Raw genomic sequence first — 19,907 nt, 5'->3', positions numbered from 1 at the left:
TGTGATTCCAGAAGTGTGTGGGAGACAAGATATCAGATGTTGTCACGTGGGAGTGTCTGACAACCACAAGATGGCGCCCGCATACACGTGCTGTCTTCAGCTCGCCACAGAAGACCTCCAGTCAGAAAGGGTGACGTCACCGCTCTTTACCCTGATCGGCGCTCTTTCCTCCTCTGACCGTCAGGTGTCGCTGTGGGCGGAGTTGGTAAGAGAGAGGCGGGTCCCCCGGCGGTCTAGTCGGGGGTGGTGCTCTCTATGGTCAGGCTCAGGGACGCCATTTTGGTGCGCGCTTTGTTATGGTTTGTGTGGAGCAGGAAGCGGGCAGAGGCTGGAGGCCGTAGAGGAGCTCTACCGAGTGACACGAGGCCCCGGGGGGACACCGCTACTGACAGGTGAGAGGAGTCATGTGACCTGGGGCCCCCGGCGCCTCTCCTGAGGGGCCCCACCTCCAGTCACACCATGTGCTGTTTGTTATGGTCTCTCTGTGGGGGTGGGGGAGCTCTGTATACCCTCCACTGTGATGTCATGACACGCCCCCAGCCTTATACTGCGTCATTTGATGTCATTGAAGGCACGACACCCCCTCGCCAGCTGTGTACACTGATATGTGACGTCACTGGAGCCTAATTAAGTGTGTAGATGATTCCATGGCACCTTTCACCAACTTTGTGATTATGTGACGTCATTGGGGCATGTCACTCCCTCCCCAACATCTTCTGAGTGATATCCTACATATTGTGCTATGATGTCATTGTAGTGATGTCACTCCTCCCCCAATTCTATATACTGTGCTATGATGTAATGGAGTGATGTCACCCCTCCTCCAATCCTATGGTTTGATGTCATTGAAGTGATGTCACCCCTCCCCCACGCTCATTGCCTGGACACTTATCAGAACCCATTTTGCTCTGTTTTTTTTTTTTTTTTTTTTGTAACTTTATTGAGAGTGATCAGTGTGTTCAGGACTCTGCAGTGCTCTGTGGAAAGAAGGGTGGATTTAAATCAATGAGTTAAAAAAAAAAAATATATATATTTTTTTTATTATTTAAAGCGGAAGTCCGCCGGGAGTTCCGCTGCTTTTTATTTATTTATTTTTTTATTTTTTTAAAGCCAGCAGCTACAAATACTGCAGCTGCTGACTTTTAAAATAGTGACACTTACCCGTCCAGCGCGCCCGCGATGTCGGCACCCGAAGCTGATCTCTCGATCGTCTCTCGGGTGCTGCCGCCGCCATCTTGGGTATGGGAATCAGGAAGTGGAGCCTTTCGGCTTCATTTCCCGGGTTCCCTACTGCGCATGCGCAAGTCGCGCTGCGCAATAAGGATGGACCCCGCTGCCTCTGGGGTCTGTGTGTTTCCCAACAGGCAGCGGGGGACCTTCGGAAAGGGGCGTAATCTACGCCCCTTTTCCGCAGAGAGCTATCCCGGAAGTAGGTGCAGATACCTGTACTGTACAGGTACCTGCACCCCCCTCCCCCCTGAAAGGTGCCAATTGTGGCGCCGGAGGGGGGGAGGATTGCAATGAGCGGAAGGTCCACTTTAGGGCGGACCTCCGCTTTACATTTTTAAAAAAAATTTTGTCAAATTTATTTTTATAAAATGATTTTGGAGTAAAAATCTATCTAAGGATAGTTTTCTATTTAATAATTGAGTTCAGCATGAGATGGGGCTCAGTTATGTATCAGGAGGCTGTATATTCTGCAATATTTACTTTTTGGTAAACTCATTCATTGAATCCAAGCTGAGATAACATGCGCTGCATTGATGTCACAGTAATCACAAGATAAAGCAAAGTTCAGGAAAATTCTTTTACCCCATTGCTTTTTATATCTGTGTACACTACAAACTGTACGATTGAATAGGTCCGGAGATTGGGTTTTACTAACCTGGCAGCTTTTTGTTCTAAATAGGAAACCTTCATATTATTTCCAAACATTAAAGGTTCTACCTACCAGCAAGAATGAGTCTTGACCTGCAAAGAGCACCTGTCATTCCAGATCCATCATGGCAGTGCCTGTTAGCGGGCGTCCAATCACCTGCTGCCGCCACGTCCCTCCCCTTTTCTCACTGCCGCATCACCAGCCGTCCCATGAAAGTGAATAGGACTGCCAGGGGAGGGGCCGATGGCTTCCATGGGGAGGGTCCAGCAGGGTTCCCAGGGAAGGGGCCAACGGTGTGCATGGGTAGGGTCCAACCGGGGCCCCAGGGGAGGGTCCAGCAGGGGACCAGGGGAGGAGCCTCTGCAGGACAGAGATGTCAGTTGCTCTTTAACAAAATGATGATTTAAATCCAATCCACGGCGGGGGAAAGTCGCATTCCCTGGTGTAGCGCGGCATTGTAGGGATCGGGGATCAGAACTGGAATTGTGAAGTCCTCATTCACACCAAACAAATGTGCTGAGAGTGCAGCTTCAATCATACTTTTCTTTCTGGGGAGAGTTGCCCATTGCTTGCTTTAATGTATTAGTGCTGAACCATTATTTTGGAGTAAAAAAACCAATGGCAGCGGCCCTTTACAACAATTTTGGAAAAAAAAAACACTATCTTACTTTTTTGATATTACGTATCCCATTAAAAAAAAAAATTAAAAATTCCTCGAATTAGGCAGACATGTATTCTACATATTTTTTGGCAAAAAAAAAAAACGCAAAAGCATTATATTGATTGGTTTGTGGAAACGTTTTTTAATGCCTACTAAATGGGGGTTAGATTTATGGCATTATTATTATTATTATTATTATTATTATTATTATTATAATTTTTTTTTTTTTTTTTTTTAACTAGTAATGGCGATTTATCTGCAATTTTTATTATTATTTTTTATCGTGATTGCAAGGAACAGATCGGACACTTGACACTAGTTTGGAACCAATGACACTTATATAGCGATCAGAGCTATAAATATGCACTGATTACTGTATAAATGTCATTGGAAGGGAAGGAGTTAACACTAGGGGGCGATCAAGGGGTTAACTGTGTTACCTAGGGAGTGATTCTAACTCCGACTGCGATGCGACTGACTAGGGGAAGAGACTGATTGGTGTTCATATATACTAGGAACACACGATCTTTCTCTACTCCCCTGACAGGCCATGGATCTGTATGTTTACACACACAGATCCACGTTCCTGTTCTGTCACCAGCAATCGCCGGTGCCCAGCGGATATAGCGGCCGCTGAGCATGCGCGTCGGCTCCTGAGTGATGCAGCGCGTGCCCCCTATACCGCCGGGAAGCCAAGGACGTCATGTGACGCCAGCCCGGAGGGACAGAGTGTTCCTGCAGACGTCATATGACAAAGGGCGGGTAGGGAAATGGTTAGAAGTTAGATTGAGTCGTGTAGCTGGATATGTAATTCCCGTCATCCTATAAAATATCAACAAACCTCTATTTTGGGATTTTTGATGCAATAAAAAAACAGAATTGTAGATGAGATTCATTATAAACATGGATAGAAAAATGAATTGTGCTTCAACATGTAAGCATTACATCAGGGGGTGACACATTTGCTTGGAATCTAGGAGCCAGCTAAAAAAGTTAGGAGCCGGGTCGGTGACGGCGATCTGGACCTGTCCCTGGCCTGACATGGAAACAAGTGAGGGGAAGATAGCCCCAAGCCCCTCCCCTGTCTCCAAGTCATTGCCCATAGCTCTTAGAGGGACATTTTGGTTTATTTTATTCAAATGACGATTTTTTTTAAATTGCATTTTAGTGTAAATATGAGATGTGAGGTCTCTCTGACCCCCCGGATCGCATATATAAGAGGACCTGTCATGATTTTTTTCTATTACAAGAGATTTTTACATTCCTTGTAATAGAAATAAAAGTGACACAGATTTTTTTTTTTTTTTAAAGAACAGTGAAAAAATAAAAGTTTAAAATAAGAAAAAAATAATAATTTTAAATGCGTCCTGTCCTGCCAAGCTTGCATGCAGAAGCGAACACATATATGAAAGCGTTGTTCAAACCACACATGCGAGGTATCGCTGCGATCGGTAGAGTGAGAGCAATAATTCTACCCCCAGACCTCCTCTGTAACTCAAAACGTGCAACCTGTAGAATTTTTTTAAACGCCGCCTATGGAGATTTTAAAGGGTAAAAGTTTGTCGCCATTCCATGAGCGGGCGCAATTTTGAAGCGTGACATGTTGGGTATCAATTTACTCGACATAACATTATCTTTCACAATATAAAAAAAAATTGGGCTAACTTTACTGTTGTCTTATTTTTTTTTTTTATAAAATTTATTTTTCCCCAAAAAAAGTGCGCTTGTAAGTCCACTGTGCAAATACAGTGTGACAGACATTATTGCAACGACCACCATTTTACTCTCTAGGGTGTTAGAATAAATAAAAAAAAATAAAAAATGATATGTATGTATGTGTGTGTGTGTATATATGTGTGTGTGTGTGTGTGTGTGTGTGTATATATATATATATATATATATATATATATATATATATATATATATATATATATATATAAAATTTTGTTTAGGGGTTCTAAGTAAAGGGAAGGAGAAAGACTGGCAGGCAATCCCATTAGCGCTGTTAGTTGTAATTCCAACGGCCACCACAAGAGGACGCCAGATTCCAGAAGGAACCATAGGATCACAGAAGGCCTCAAATCCGGGGGCTCAATTAACGGCTGCCTGCGGCACGGCCCGACGCGATTGCGCCGGGCGGGGGGGGTCCACGGAGACAGGATACCCCCAGCTATGCTGCCCCAGGCGCCAGGTCGCTGATTCTAGTCGCAAATGCGACCTGGCGCCCGGGTTTTGTCGAGCCCTGCATTACATGGTGTTTAAAAATCACATTGCATGCTTGATAAAGATTGAGAATGATACAGCCTACTACAAGACACAGCGACCACCAATGCAAGAAGGCGGCGTCCAGTAACAGTAATCCAACGCGTTTCAACAAGTGTTATTCAAAAATTCTGCATCAGGGAAATTGTATTAAAAATCTACAGAGAATCAAAATTACAATGTTATACAACAATTATCATGTCCACTAGACACCATGCATTTTCCTGGTGCATTCCCAGTGTCAGAGCAGGAAAAGGTCCACCATACATCAAAAACGCCCCTCATCCTCTACAGGACGGTTACCTGCCAAGCAAAACTTGGTAGCTGTATAGAAACATGGGGATAGTAAGAAGACCCCCCCCCCCCCATTACTGCAAATAGTACCCACTAGTACCCGGTTGCTCCTCCAAAAACATACTTTGTACTAGATCAAGCACGAAAGCTCCTCCAAGGCCAGGCTGTCGGATAAACACCCCCCACAGGGTTAAACACCTCTTATTATCTATTGAAAGCATAAGGAGAATGCAGGTTGGCTAGTGGACAGGATAATAGATATTTGTTGTCAATTTGATTCTCTGTAGATTGTAATACAATTTCCCTGATGAAGAGATTTTGAATAACACATGTTGAAACGCGTTGGATTACTGCTACTCAACGCCACCTTCTTGCATTGGTGGGCACTGTATCTTGTAGTAGGCTGTATCATTCTCAATCTTTTTCAAATATGCAATGCGATTTTTAGACACCATGTAATGTTTACAACATGTTGAAGCACAATTATTTTTTTTTAATCCATGTTTATAATTGATTTTATCTATAATTCAGTTTTTTATTGTCTCAAAAATCCCAAAATAGCGGTTTGTTCATATTTTTTGAAAAAGTGGTTAAAAGTTAGCAGCTAAAAAAAGTTTAGCTGCTGACTTTTCATACACAGGCACTCGCCTGTCCCACGGTCCAGCGATGCGGCCGCACGAAGCCTCGCTCCCCTCCCCCCATCCCTTCCGCGGCACCTCCATTGAAACTGTGAAGCCACGACTGAGTGGTGCTGTGCTCTCCGATTGGACGGCCAATCTTCTGGGACCTGTGATGTGTTCCAGAAGATTGCCGAGAGGGAGGAGCTGCCTAGGGGGAGAGGAGGAGTCACCTGGGCGGCCCCCTACTAGGAAGGAGGAAGTGGGACAGGAAGTTTCACTCAAAACCAGACACTCGCTCCGACCCCCCCCCCAACACAATTGCATGAGGCAAATGTGGCATGTAAGGGGGCGAGGGGTGCTTAAGTAGAAGTTCCACTTATGGCTTGAACTCCGCTTTAAGTACTCGCCGATACTTTGTTTAAAAAGTTATGTGACCGTTTTCAAAGCACTGATGAGGAGGCACTAATATGCAGCACTGATGGGCACTGATTGGCAATGATAGGTGGCACTGAAAGGCGGCATTGATAGGCATAATTAATAACTAATGGGCACAGATTGGCCTCACTGCAACGTATTATATTAATAAATATTAAATAATAGTTTTGTTTTCCCAAGACAAATGGCAAGTGTTCTGTCAGATTCAGTAACTGAAGTGATGTTCCATTAGAACACCGTGACGCCCATCTTGGTACACCCTGCGGTCAGAAACGGCAGTGGACATCTTATTACACCCAGCCTATATAGAAATGTAACTGATTGCAGGCTCACTGTGGCCAAGTGCAGGGTGTACCATGATGGGTGTCGCAGTGTTCTGATTAGAGGTCAACCGATATGGGTTTTTCTCTGGCCGATGCCGATATTTAGAAATCATGGCGGCCGATAGCCGATACATGATGCCGATTTTTTTTTTTTTTTTTTTTTTAATCCCCCTTGATCTAACTCACCTTTCTCACTGGGGCGTTTTTCAGGCGCTTTTGGGCTAAAAATAGCGCCTGTAAAGTGCCTGCAAAACGGCTCCCCTGCAGTCTGTGTGGAAGTCCCGAGTGCTTTCACACTGAGGCGATGCGCTGGCAGGATCTTAAAAAAAAAAAAAAAGTCCTGCAAGCAGCACGTTTGGAGTGGTGTATATACCGCTCCTCCACCACTCCTGCCCATTGATATGAATGGGCACCACTGCCGAAGCGCATGCAATGCGATTTGGCAGCAGTGCTTCATGGGCGCATTTAACCCAGGGCTCGACAAAACCCGGGCGCCAGGTCGCATTTGCGACTAGAAATAGCGACCTCGCGCCTGGGGCAGCACAGCTGGGGGTATCCTGTCTCTGTGGACCCCCCCCAGCGTGATCGCGTCGGGCAGTTCCGCCGGCGGCCTAAAATTTAGGCCGTGGCTTTGAGGCCTTCTGCGGTCCTATGATTCCTTCTGGAATCTAGCGCCCTCTTGTGGTCGCCGTTGGTATGACAAACCGGCAATGCTAATGAAGCTTCCTCTGCCTGTTTTATATTACCTGCCTCTTCTTCCCTTTATTTAGAACCCCCTAAACATTATATATACTTTTTATTCTAACACCCTAGAGAATAAAATGGTGGTTGTTGCAATACTGTCTGTCACACCGTATTTGTGCAGCGGACTTACAAGCGCACTTTTGTTGGGAAAAATAATTTAGTTAATAAAAAAATAAGACAACAGTAAAGTTAGCCCAATTATTTTTTATATTGTGAAAGATAATGTTACGCCGAGTAAATTGATACCCAACATGTCACGCTTCAAAATTGCGCCCGCTCCTGGAATGGCGACAAACTTTTACCCTTTAAAATCTCCATAGGCGACGTTTAAAAAAATTCTACAGGTTGCACGTTTTGAGTTACAGAGGAGGTCTGGGGCTAGAATTATTGCTCTTACTCTACCGATCATGGCGCTACCTCCTATGTGTGGTTCGAACACCGATTTTATATGAGGGCAGGACAGGGCGCGTTTAAAAATTATTATTTTTTTTTCTTATTTTAACTTTTTTTTTTTTTTTTCCACTGTTCTTTTAAAAAAAAATGTTGTGTCACTTTTATTCTTATTACAAGGAATGTAAAAATCCCTTGTAATAGAAAAAAGCATGACAGGTCCTCTTAAATATGCGATCCGGGGGGTCAGAGAGACCTCACATCTCATATTTACATTAAAATGCAATTGAAAAAAAAATTGTCATTTGAAAAAAATAAATAAATAAAATGTCCCTCTAAGAGCTATGGGCAATGACTTGGAGACAGGTGGGGGGCGGCACTATCTTCCCCTCACTCGTCTCCATGTCAGGCCAGGGACAGGTCCAGATCGCCGTCACCGACCCGGCTCCTAACTTTTTAAGCTGGCTCCTAGATTCCAAGCAAATTTGTCAACCCCTGATTTAACCTCTTCCTTGGCCGCTAGCTGGGTTATATGTGCCCCACTAGCAGCCAAATGGCACCGCTAAAATGATGGTAAAGAGCCGCTAAAACTTGCGTTTTTACCATCAACGCTCCAGTGTGAAAGCCGCCTTCATAAGTGATACAGAAAATTTCTTACATTTATTAAACAAAACAAACCTCCAATCAGTTTACTTGTATGTATGATTTAGAAAAAAAAAAAAAACTATATATTAAATAAAAACAGGTAGTCAAAACTTTTGGATGAAAAAAAAAAATGGGCTAACTTTACTGTTTTTTATTTTATTTTTATTTTTTTAATAGTTTAGTTTTTTTCCCAAAAAAATGCATTTGAAAGACCTCTGTGCAAATGCCGTGTCACATAAAATATTGCAACAACCGCTATTTTATTCCCTAGGATCTCTGCTAAAAATATATATATACGTTTTGGGGGCTCTAAGTGATTTCTAGCAGAAAAAACAGGATTTTTATTTGTAAGCATCAAGTGTAAAAAAAGATTTAGTCTTTAAATGGTTAAACTGAGAACTTTACACACTGAGCTGAATTCATTCAGAAGTGTAAACTTTGTATCTCTTTGATCTTTTCTTGGCAGAGCCCAGAGAGGAGGAAAGTCACTTCACTTCTTTCTTCAGGCAACTTACATTGACTTCTATTACTGAAGTCATTTGCAAGTCGCGCTGAATCTATCATCGGCCTTTTTTAACAGCACAATTGGCCAATGCCGATTAATTAAAAAACGCCAAATATCGGTCGACCTCTAGTCTGTGCCCAATCACAGTACAGGTGGGCAGGGGGCATGCATGAACCCAGAAGAAGCGGTGTGGCAGAACATTGCCTGGAGCTGCCGCCCGCTCACAGTACTGCAAGGGGGCAAGCGGTTACACAATCTTCAGGCCTAAAATCGTGTTTTAATGCAAAACCAGCTGTAGCAGTAAAAAGGTTAATTGTGATCCTGCTTGGAGTGAACGTTTATTGTGAAATTTGTCTCATTTTTGGGCTTCGGGGTCATCAATGCACAAGAACGTTCGTATGTACTGTTATTGAATGAGATACCGCCTGATTGGTGATAGATAAGGCGGATGAGGGACTTGTGTGCATACCCATGCAGGCAGTCCCATCTACGTCAGTTTACACACAGCAACTGGTCCTAGTCTGACAGCCGGGGGGGGGGGGGGACCGGTATATAATATTATTACAGGGGTTGACACATTTGCTTGGAATCTAGGAGCCAGCTAAAAAAGTTCGGAGCCGGGTCGGTGACGGCGATCTGGACCTGTCCCTGGCCTGACATGGAGACGAGTGAGGGGAAGATAGCCCCCAGCCCCCCACCTGTCTCCAAGTCATTGCCCATAGCTCTTAGAGGGACATTTTTAAATTGCATTTTAGTGTAAATATGAGATGTGAGGTCTCTCTGACCCCCCGGATCGCATATATAAGAGGACCTGTCATGATTTTTTTCTATTACAAGGGATTTTTACATTCCTTGTAATGGGAATAAAAGTGACACACATTTTTTTTTTTTTTTAAAAGAACAGTGAAAAAAAATAAAAGTTAAAATAAGAAAAAAAAATGTTTTAAATGCGCCCTGTCTCGCCAAGCTTGCGTGCAGAAGCGAACGCATATATGAAAGCGTTGTTCAAACCACACATGTGAGGTATCGCTGCGATCGGTAGAGTAAGAGCAATAATTCTACCCCCAGACCTCCTCTGTAACTCAAAACGTGCAACCTATAGAATTTTTTAAACGTCGCCTATGGAGATTTTAAAGGGTAAAAGTTTGTCGCCATTCCATGAGCGGGCGCATGAGTCGGGATACCCCCAGCTATGCTGCCCCAGGCGCAAGGCGCAAGGTCGCTGATTCTAGTCGCCAATGCGACCTGGTGATCGGGTTTTGTCGAGCACTGTATTATTATGATTATGATTATTATTATATTAATATTTTTAATTTAAGTTTCTTCCGATGTCTGGTGTGAATTTTTGGAGTCAGCAGCCACCGGCGTCTTTACCATTAGCTGGTAGGCGGGTGGATAAACCCTCATGTATCCTATGCATCAAAGTGGGACTCCGCGTTTTTTTTTTTAAAAAGCCAGCAGCTACAAATACTGCAGCTGCTGACTTTTAAAATAGTGACACTTACCTGCCCAGCGTGCCCGCGATGTCGGCACCCGAAGCCGATCTCTAGATCGTCTCTCGGGTGCTGCCGCCGCCATCTTGGGTATGGGAATCAGGAAGTGGCGCCTTTCGGCTTCATTTCCCGGTTCCCTACTGCGCATACGCAATGTCGCGCTGCACAATAAGGGCGGTCCCCGCTGCCTCTGGGATCTGTGTGTTTCCCAGCAGGCAGCGGGGCACTTGCGGAAAGGGGCGGGCACTTACGGAAAGGGGCGTAATCTACGCCCCTTTCCGCAGAGAGCTATCCCGGAAGTGGGTGCAGATACCTGTACTGTACAGGTATCTGCACCCCTCCCCCCTGAAAGGTGCCAATTGTGGCGCCGGAGGGGGGGAGGGTTCCGATGAGCGGAAGGTCCACTTTAGGGTGGACCTCCGCTTTAAGGTGGAAAAATTTCTGACGTTGACCCCCCCCCTGTTTTTTACTCACCTGAGCCCGTTCATTTTCTTGGCGGAGATGCGCTCTTCCTCTCTGCCCGTTTTTTTTGTATATGTTATGTTGACAGTTATACAAGAACTGTCATCGCACTGAAGTGCCATAGGGCGGGTGCCTCCCATGGCAGATCTTTCTTTATTTTTTCCTGCCCGTTGGCGGAGCGAGAGGTGAATAGACTTCATGGGACATTTTTATTTTTTAATAAAGGACTTGTCCAAAGATGTGTGTTGTGTCTTTTTTTTTTTAGCATTTTGACACTTTTTGGTGAAATGGTAGGGGTACAATGTACCCGTTACCATTTCAAACGGGGGGGGGGGGCAGGATCTGGGGGTCCCCTTGTTAAAGGGGGCTTCCAGATAAGCCCCCCGCCCACAGACCCCCACAACCACTGGGCAAGGGTTGTGGGGATGAGGCCCTTGTCCCCATCATCAACATGGGGACAAGGTACTTTGGGGGCAAAACAATTTATTTTTTTAACTTTTTGCTATAATATCCAAAAAAACAAAAAGCGATTTCTTCATCAGTTTAGGCCAATATGTATTCATTTACATATATTTGGTAAAAAAAATTGCAATAAGTGTATATTGATTGGTTTGCGCAAAAGTTATAGCGTCTACAAACTATGGGATAGATTTGTGGCATTTTTTTAAATAGTAATGGCGGTGATCAGTGATTTTTAGCGGGACTGTGACATTGCGGCGGTGACATTGTGGCGCACAGATCGGACACTTTTGCCACTTTTTTGGGACCAGTGACATTTATACAGCGAGCTGTAGCCATTGATTACTGTATAAATGTCACTGCCAGGGAAGGGGTTAACACTGGGGGGTGATGAAGGGGTCATATGTTGGGGTGGGGGGGGCGAGACTGGGAGTAGAGAGTAGGCTGGTCCTGATTACTAGGAACAGACAATCGCACTCTGTACTCCCCTGTCAGAACGGGGATCTGTTTACATCGGTGGAGTGATGGCGGGCGGCAGCGGCTCCCCGGCCTCCAATAAAGGAGGCGACGTACACCTATGGCGATCTGTGGGAACGAGCCGACCTGTCGCAGTATAGTGATGGCGGCTGGTCATCAATGGGTTAAAGCAGGGGTTGACAAATTTGCTTGGAATCTAGGAGCCAGCTAAAAAAGTTAGGAGCCGGGTCGGTGACGGCGATCTGGACCTGTCCCTGGCCTGACATGGAAACAAGTGAGGGGAAGATAGTGCCGCCCCCCACCTGTCTCCAAGTCATTGCCCATAGCTCTTAGAGGGACATTTTGGTTTATTTTATTCAAATGACGATTTTTTTTTAAATTGCATTTTAGTGTAAATATGAGATGTGAGGTCTCTCTGACCCCCCGGATCTCATATACAAGAGGACCTGTCATGCTTTTTTCTATTACAAGGGATTTTTACATTCCTTGTAATAGGAATAAAAGTGATACACTTTTTTTTTTAAAAGAACAGTGAAAAAAATAAAAGTTTAAAATAAAGAAAAAAAAAAATTTTTTTAAATGCGCCCTGTCCCGCCAAGCTTGCATGCAGAAGCGAACGCATATATGAAAGCGTTGTTCAAACCACACATGTGAGGTATCGCTGCGATCGGTAGAGCGAGAGCAATAATTCTACCCCCAGACCTCCTCTGTAACTCAAAACGTGCAACCTGTAGAATTTTTTTAAACGTCGACTATGGAGATTTTAAAGGGTAAAAGTTTGTCGCCATTCCATGAGCGGGCGCAATTTTAAAGCATGACATGTTGGGTATCAATTTACTCGGCGTAACATTATCTTTCACAATATAAAAAAAAAAATTGGGCTAACTTTACTGTTGTCTTATTTTTATTTTTTTATTAAATAAATTATTTTTCCCCCAAAAAAGTGCGCTTGTAAGTCCGCTGTGCAAATATGGTGTGACAGACATTATTGCAACGACCACCATTTTACTCTCTAGGGTGTTAGAATAAAAAAAAAAAAGTGTGTGTGTGTGTGTGTGTGTGTGTGTGTATATATATATATATATATATATATATATATATATATATATATATATATATATATATATATATATATATATATATATATATATACATACATACAATGTGTATGTACGTACGTACGTGTGTTTAGGTGTTCTAAGTAAATATCTCCATTAGGATTGCTGGTTGTAATTCCAACGGCCACCACAAGAGGACGCCAGATTCCAGAAGGAATAGGATCACAGAAGGCCTCAAAGCCGGGGGCTCAATTACCGGCCGCCGGCGACGCGGCCCGGTGCGATCACGCCGGGGGGTCCACAGACACAGGATACCCCCAGCTGTGCTGCCCGAGGCGCCAATCGCTAATTCTAGTCGCCAATGCGACCTGGCACCCGGGTTTTGTCGAGCCCTGGGTTAAAGTATTTTTTTTTCTAAAGCCACTGCGCAAATACCACAAGATATAAAAAATAGCAAAACCCACCATTTAATTCTGCAGGGGCGCAGTTAAAAAATAAATATATATTTATATATAATGTTTGGGTTTTCTAACAATTAAATACAGATTTATACTTTCAAAAACAAAGTGTCAAACCGCAATGGAGAATGATTTACGATTGGTCGATTTGATGAGGAGCAGCAATCGGCACGGTGTGTGGATGGCCATGCCAGATTGTACCCAATTCTCTCCATGTCTGTGGACTTCTATAGACCTGAGAGGAACGGTGAAGTGCAGTAATAGTTCAGGGGGGTCACCAACGGCCATCCGGCTGGACCGGTTCATCACATGAAAAGGGGTGCAGATTCTACTGGACCGGTTCATCACATGAAAAGGGGTGCAGATTCTACTGGACCGGTTCATCACATGAAAAGGGGTGCAGATTTTGCTGCTGTGTTGGTGGTGATCCATACTGACGTCTGCTGTCGGTATGCCCAGTGCTGGCACTTCATTCTCTCTTCAGTTTATTTGTAGATGGCCGATGGCAATAAATTCTTTGATCAGCAGAAATCGGTATGGGGGGGGGGGCAACCCCTATAATATAAACTACAAGATGACGGCGCTATCCGAGCATGCTCTTTAAAGGCAACACATAACCTTTATTTCCAGCTCCCACATGGCAGAAGCTGATAGGCCTCCTTATCTTTTCCTGTGAGGGGAGCACGCTCAGTGCGCCTGCTTTGTTCTTCTTCCAGTGAAATCGCTTTATTAACCAGTTCAGTGCCAGACTTCTCAGTCACTGCTGTTTGTTTTATAATCACTCCGTCATGAGACACTGCACACAAATCTATATGTGTGTGTATATATATGTGTGTGTGTGTGTGTGTGTATATATATATACACACACACACCATTTACTTTTTTTGACACACCGCTTCTCTTTGGTGGTATTTAACCACTTCACCTCTGGAAGATTTACCCCCCTTTGTCACCAGGCCATTTTTTTGCTGTTTAGCTCTGTGTTCATTTGTTGTTTGGAACCTGTGACGTAGTGCGGTTCAGAGGGGGACGGGTGTCCAGAAGCAATCCAGCAAAGTTTATTTACATTGCAAGTGGTTAACCATTTCACCTCCCGGAAGATTTAAGGGACCTTGGTGGGAACCCCTCATAATGGGCACAGCGGGTGTACAGACCCGGGAACTCAGCACAGGGATGATGGGAACCCCTCATAATGGGCACAGCGGGTGTACAGACCCGGGAACTCAGCACAGGGATGGTGGGAACCCCTCATAATGGGCACAGCGGGTGTACAGACCCAGGAACTCGGCACAGGGATGGTGGGAACCTCATAATGGGCACAGCGGGTGTACAGACCCGGGAACTCAGCACAGGGATGGTGGGAGCCCCTCATAATGGGCACAGCGGGTGTACAGACCCGGGAACTCAGCACAGGGATGGTGGGAACCCCTCATAATGGGCACAGCGGGTGTACAGACCCGGGAACTCAGCACAGGGATGGTGGGAACCTCATAATGGGCACAGCGGGTGTACAGACCCGGGAACTCAGCACAGGGATGGTGGGAGCCCCTCATAATGGGCACAGCGGGTGTACAGACCCGGGAACTCAGCACAGGGATGGTGGGAACCCCTCATAATGGGCACAGCGGGTGTATAGACCCGGGAACTCAGCACAGGGATGGTGGGAACCCCTCATAATGGGCACAGCGGGTGTATAGACCCGGGAACTCAGCACAGGGATGGTGGGAACCCCTCATAATGGGCACAGCGGGTGTATAGACCCGGGAACTCAGCACAGGGATGGTGGGAACCCCTCATAATGGGCACAGCGGGTGTACAGACCCGGGAACTCAGCACAGGGATGGTGGGAACCCCTCATAATGGGCACAGCGGGTGTACAGACCCGGGAACTCAGCACAGGGATGGTGGGAACCCCTCATAATGGGCACAGCGGGTGTACAGACCCGGGAACTCAGCACAGGGATGGTGGGAACCTCATAATGGGCACAGCGGGTGTACAGACCCGGGAACTCAGCACAGGGATGGTGGGAACCCCTCATAATGGGCACAGCGGGTGTACAGACCCGGGAACTCAGCACAGGGATGGTGGGAACCCCTCATAATGGGCACAGCGGGTGTACAGACCCGGGAACTCAGCACAGGGATGGTGGGAACCCCTCATAATGGGCACAGCGGGTGTACAGACCCGGGAACTCAGCACAGGGATGGTGGGAACCCCTCATAATGGGCACAGCGGGTGTATAGACCCGGGAACTCAGCACAGGGATGGTGGGAACCCCTCATAATGGGCACAGCGGGTGTACAGACCCGGGAACTCAGCACAGGGATGGTGGGAACCCCTCATAATGGGCACAGCGGGTGTACAGACCCGGGAACTCAGCACAGGGATGGTGGGAACCCCTCATAATGGGCACAGCGGGTGTACAGACCCGGGAACTCAGCACAGGGATGGTGGGAACCCCTCATAATGGGCACAGCGGGTGTATAGACCCGGGAACTCAGCACAGGGATGGAGGGAACCCCTCATAATGGGCACAGTGGGTGTACAGACCCGGGAACTCAGCACAGGGATGGTGGGAACCCCTCATAATGGGCACAGTTGGTGTACAGACCCGGGAACTCTGCACACGGATGGTGGCAACCCCTCATAATGGGCACAGCGGGTGTACAGACCCGGGAACTCAGCACAGGGATGGTGGGAACCCCTCATAATGGGCACAGCGGGTGTACAGACCCGGGAACTCAGCACAGGGATGGAGGGAACCCCTCATAATGGGCACAGTGGGTGTACAGACCCGGGAACTCAGCACAGGGATGGTGGGAACCCCTCATAATGGGCACAGTTGGTGTACAGACCCGGGAACTCTGCACACGGATGGTGGCAACCCCTCATAATGGGCACAGCGGGTGTACAGATCCGGGAATTCTCTGGGCTATGGCTGCTCTGTATAAATCTGTGATTGCGGTGAGCAGTATGGATTCCGGACGTACAGATGACATGTATGTGTCACCCAGCAATAAGATTGTGACTCTCCCGGTTTCCTTTCATCCTCGGACGTCCATAGAGAATAGTCACCACTTGGAGTCGGTGAACCTCCCTGTTTATAGGAGATGATCCTCGGTGAGCGGTTATTACGGTGAGTGATCTGTACACCACAGGCACTCAATAGGATGTTTTCATTTTCTGTCTGAAAAGTCCCCAAATCTTCCACAGGGAATAAACATGAACCTGAAAACGACGATCTGCATGAACTTCTGTATTTGCTGGATTGTCATTATACAATGCCTTGCAAAAGTATTCACCCCCTTGGCTTTTTACCTATTTGTTACACTTAGTTCAATATTTTTTTTAATCTGAATTGTATGTGATGATCAGAACACAATAGACCAAGTGAAGTAAAATTGGAAAAATATATACATAAAACTACTTTTCAGAAATAAACTGATAGTTGTGTGTGTATGTATTCACCCCCTTTTGTTATGAAGCCCATACAAAGCTCCGGTGCCACCAATCGCCTTCAGAAGTCACATAATTGGTGAAATGTTGTCCACCTGTGTGTGCAATCTAAGTGTCACATGACCTGTTATTATAGACACACCTTTTGTGAAAGGCCCCAGAGGGTCCAACACCTAAGAGGCACCACTAACCAAACACTGCCATGAAGACCAAGGAACACGTAAGGGACAATGTTGTTGAGAAGTACAAGACAGGGTTAGGTTATTAAAAATAAATATCCAAAGCTTTGATCCCTAGGATCCACCAAGAGACGGCTGCAAACCAAAACTCACGGAGCGGGCAAGGAGGGCATTAATCTGAGAGGAGCACAGAGACCTAAGGTAACCCTGGAGGAGCTGCAGAGTTCCACAGCAGAGACTGGAGTATCTGTACATAGGACGACAATAAGCCGTACGCTCTATAGAGTTGGACTTTATGGCAAAGTGGCCAGAAGAAAGACATTACGTTCACCAAAAAACAAAATGGCGGGTTTTTGAGTTTGGGAAAAGGCATGTGGGAGACTCCCAAATGTATGGAGGAAGGTGATCTGCTCTGATGTACGGAGGAAGGTGATCTGGTCTGATGTATGGAGGAAGGTGATCTGGTGTGATGTATGGAGGAAGGTGATCTGCTCTGATGTATGGAGGAAGGTGATCTGGTCTGATGTATGGAGGAAGGTGATCTGCTCTGATGTACGGAGGAAGGTGATCTGGTCTGATGTATGGAGGAAGGTGATCTGGTGTGATGTACGGAGGAAGGTGATCTGGTGTGATGTATGGAGGAAGGTGCTCTGGTCTGATGTATGGAGGAAGGTGATCTGCTCTGATGTATGGAGGAAGGTGATCTGGTGTGATGTACGGAGGAAGGTGATCTGGTCTGATGTATGGAGGAAGGTGATCTGGTCTGATGTATGGAGGAAGGTGATCTGGTATGATGTATGGAGGAAGGTGATCTGGTCTGATGTACGGAGGAAGGTGATCTGGTCTGATGTACGGAGAAGGTGATCTGCTCTGATGTATGGAGGAAGGTGATCTGCTCTGATGTATGGAGGAAGGTGATCTGCTCTGATGTATGGAGGAAGGTGATCTGCTCTGAGGTATGGAGGAAGGTGATCTGCTCTGATGTACGGAGGAAGGTGATCTGGTCTGATGTATGGAGGAAGGTGATCTGGTCTGATGTATGGAGGAAGGTGATCTGGTCTGATGTATGGAGGAAGGTGATCTGCTCTGATGTATGGAGGAAGGTGATCTGCTCTGATGTATGGAGGAAGGTGATCTGCTCTGATGTATGGAGGAAGGTGATCTGCTCTGATGTATGGAGGAAGGTGATCTGCTCTGATGTACGGAGGAAGGTGATCTGCTCTGATGTACGGAGGAAGGTGATCTGCTCTGATGTACGGAGGAAGGTGATCTGCTCTGATGTACGGAGGAAGGTGATCTGCTCTGATGTACGGAGGAAGGTGATCTGCTCTGATGTATGGAGGAAGGTGATCTGCTCTGATGTATGGAGGAAGGTGATCTGCTCTGATGTATGGAGGAAGGTGATCTGCTCTGATGTATGGAGGAAGGTGATCTGCTCTGATGTATGGAGGAAGGTGATCTGCTCTGATGTATGGAGGAAGGTGATCTGCTCTGATGTATGGAGGAAGGTGATCTGCTCTGATGTATGGAGGAAGGTGATCTGCTCTGATGTATGGAGGAAGGTGATCTGCTCTGATGTATGGAGGAAGGTGATCTGCTCTGATGTACGGAGGAAGGTGATCTGCTCTGATGTACGGAGGAAGGTGATCTGCTCTGATGTACGGAGGAAGGTGATCTGGTCTGATGTACGGAGGAAGGTGATCTGCTCTGATGTACGGAGGAAGGTGATCTGCTCTGATGTACGGAGGGAGGTGATCTGCTCTGATGTACGGAGGGAGGTGATCTGCTCTGATGTACGGAGGGAGGTGATCTGCTCTGATGTACGGAGGGAGGTGATCTGCTCTGATGTACGGAGGGAGGTGATCTGCTCTGATGTACGGAGGGAGGTGATCTGCTCTGATGTACGGAGGGAGGTGCTCTGCTCTGAGGTGTGGAGGGAGGTGCTCTGCTCTGAGGTGTGGAGGGAGGTGCTCTGCTCTGAGGTGTGGAGGGAGGTGCTCTGCTCTGAGGTGTGGAGGGAGGTGCTCTGCTCTGAGGTGTGGAGGGAGGTGCCCTGCTCTGAGGTGTGGAGGGAGGTGCTCTGCTCTGAGGTGTGGAGGGAGGTGCCCTGCTCTGCTCTGAGGTGTGGAGGAAGGTGCGGTGCTCTGATGAGACTAAAATTTTACTTTTTGTCCATCAAAGAAAATGCTATGTCTGGCGCAAACCCAACTCATCACCCAAAGAACACCATCCCCACTTTCAGACATGGTGGTGGCAGCATTGTGATGTGGGGATGTTTTTCAGCAGTCAGGACTGGGAAACTGGTCAGAGTTGAAGGAAAGATGGATGGTGCTAAATACAGGGATATTCTTGAGAAAAACTTGTATTTGAGGCGAGTACGGAGGTTCACCTTCCAGCAGGACAATGACCCCAAACACACTGCTAAAGACACACTTGAGTGGTTTAAGGGAAAGCATGTAAATGTGTTGGAATGGCCTAGTCAAAGCCCAGACCTCAATCCAACAGAAAATCTGTGGTCAGACTTAGGCCCCTTTCACATGGACGATCCATTCAGGTCCGCCTGTCAGTTTTTCAGGTGGACCTGAACGGATGCTTCATAGAGCTCTATGGAGCGTCGGATGTAAGCGGTGACATGTCCACTGATATCCGACCCGCTCCGATCCGAAAAAGTGTGACGGAGGAAAAGGCAATTTTTCCATTGAATGAATGAATAACTTGTATAGCTCACGACACGAATCTCCTCAAGGCGCTGAGATGAACTTTGTTGTCCAGCTTCTAGAAGAGGAAGGTCTTGAGTTTTTTCCTGAAGACCTGGTGGTTTTCTTCCAAGTGGATGTTGGTTGGTAGAGCGCTCCATAGCCGTGGTCCTTGGACAGCAAATCTCCATTCCCATTTGATTTTTACTGGGATTTGGGAACGAGGAGGAGGTTTTGGTTAGATGATTGAAGACTGCGGTTTGGTGTGTAGTGATTTATTTTCTCGAGTAGGTATTGAGGAGCGTTTGTGGCAGAGGGTCTTGAATGTGATCCGATTTTTTTTTTTACGGTTAGCCAATGCAGGCTCCTCAGGGAAGGGGAGATGGATTCCCAGGTTTTTTTTCCGGTTA

General features: G+C 46.3%; 1 protein-coding gene across 2 annotated transcripts in view; it reads left to right on the top strand.

Moving 5' to 3' along the window:
* Positions 1-233: 233 nt before the first annotated feature.
* The window catches only part of GPBP1L1 (GC-rich promoter binding protein 1 like 1), a 120,810-nt gene continuing 101,136 nt past the window's right edge, over positions 234-19,907 (top strand). For both annotated transcript variants that reach the window (XM_077450817.1, XM_077450816.1), the window contains exon 1: positions 234-392. The gene's annotated coding sequence lies outside the window, so the exon portion shown is untranslated. The remainder of the gene's footprint in view (positions 393-19,907) is intronic.

The sequence above is a fragment of the Lithobates pipiens genome, unplaced genomic scaffold (genome assembly GCF_037356315.1).
Source record: "Lithobates pipiens isolate NorthernLeopardFrog02 unplaced genomic scaffold, aLitPip1_a1.2 Scaffold_23, whole genome shotgun sequence".
Classification (NCBI taxonomy): domain Eukaryota; kingdom Metazoa; phylum Chordata; class Amphibia; order Anura; family Ranidae; genus Lithobates; species Lithobates pipiens.
The sequence above is the reverse complement of the archived record's forward strand: the minus strand, read 5'-3'. Positions and strand labels throughout refer to the sequence as shown.